The sequence below is a fragment of the Coregonus clupeaformis genome, unplaced genomic scaffold (genome assembly GCF_020615455.1).
Source record: "Coregonus clupeaformis isolate EN_2021a unplaced genomic scaffold, ASM2061545v1 scaf0437, whole genome shotgun sequence".
Classification (NCBI taxonomy): domain Eukaryota; kingdom Metazoa; phylum Chordata; class Actinopteri; order Salmoniformes; family Salmonidae; genus Coregonus; species Coregonus clupeaformis.
Window position 1 is genome coordinate 30,682 of NW_025533892.1, and position 1,819 is coordinate 32,500.

Genomic DNA, 1,819 nt, shown 5'->3' on the forward strand with positions numbered 1-1,819 from the left:
CTCTTTCTCTCTCTCTTCTCTTTAATACAACCCTATCTCTCTCTCTCTTCTCTTTAATACAACCCTCTATCTCTCTCTCTTCTCTTTAATACAACCCTCTCTCTCTCTCTTCTCTTTAATACAACCCTCTATCTCTCTCTCTTCTCTTTAATACAACCCTCTATCTCTCTCTCTTCTCTTTAATACAACCCTCTATCTCTCTCTTCTCTTTAATACAACCCTCTTTCTCTCTCTCTTCTCTTTAATACAACCCTCTCTCTCTCTCTCTTCTCTTTAATACAACCCTCTCTCTATCTCTCTTCTCTTTAATACAACCCTCTATCTCTCTCTCTTCTCTTTAATACAACCCTCTATCTCTCTCTCTTCTCTTTAATACAACCCTCTTTCTCTCTCTCTTCTCTTTAATACAACCCTATCTCTCTCTCTCTTCTCTTTAATACAACCCTCTATCTCTCTCTCTTCTCTTTAATACAACCCTCTCTCTCTCTCTTATCTTTAATACAACCCTCTATCTCTCTCTCTTCTCTTTAATACAACCCTCTCTCTCTCTCTTCTCTTTAATACAACCCTCTCTCTGTCTCTTCTCTTTAATACAACCCTCTCTCTCTCTCTCTTCTCTTTAATACAACCCTCTCTCTGTCTCTTCTCTTTAATACAACCCTCTCTCTCTTCTCTTTAATACAACCCTCTCTCTCTCTTCTCTTTAATACAACCCTCTCCCTCTCTCTCTTCTCTTTAATACAACCCTCTCTCTCTTCTCTTTAATACAACCCTCTCTCTCTTCTCTTTAATACAACCATCTCTCTCTCTTCTCTTTAATAAAACCCTCTCTCTCTCTCTCTTCTCTTTAATACAACCCTCTATCTCTCTCTCTTCTCTTTAATACAACCCTCTTTCTCTCTCTCTTCTCTTTAATACAACCCTCTCTCTCTCTCTCTCTCTCTTCTCTTTAATACAACCCTCTATCTCTCTCTCTTCTCTTTAATACAACCCTCTCTCTCTCTCTTATCTTTAATACAACCCTCTATCTCTCTCTCTTCTCTTTAATACAACCCTCTCTCTCTCTCTCTTCTCTTTAATACAACCCTCTATCTCTCTCTCTTCTCTTTAATACAACCCTCTATCTCTCTCTCTTCTCTTTAATACAACCCTCTTTCTCTCTCTCTTCTCTTTAATACAACCCTATCTCTCTCTCTCTTCTCTTTAATACAACCCTCTATCTCTCTCTCTTCTCTTTAATACAACCCTCTCTCTCTCTCTTATCTTTAATACAACCCTCTATCTCTCTCTCTTCTCTTTAATACAACCCTCTATCTCTCTCTCTTCTCTTTAATACAACCCTCTATCTCTCTCTCTTCTCTTTAATACAACCCTCTATCTCTCTCTCTTCTCTTTAATACAACCCTCTTTCTCTCTCTCTTCTCTTTAATACAACCCTCTCTCTCTCTCTCTTCTCTTTAATACAACCCTCTCTCTGTCTCTTCTCTTTAATACAACCCTCTCTCTCTCTCTCTTCTCTTTAATACAACCCTCTCTCTCTTCTCTTTAATACAACCATCTCTCTCTCTTCTCTTTAATAAAACCCTCTCTCTCTCTCTCTTCTCTTTAATACAACCCTCTATCTCTCTCTTCTCTTTAATACAACCCTCTCCCTCTCTCTCTTCTCTTTAATACAACCCTCTCTCTCTTCTCTTTAATACAACCCTCTCTATCTTCTCTTTAATACAACCATCTCTCTCTTCTCTTTAATACAACCCTCTTTCTCTCTCTCTTCTCTTTAATACAACCCTCTATCTCTCTCTCTTCTCTTTAATACAAC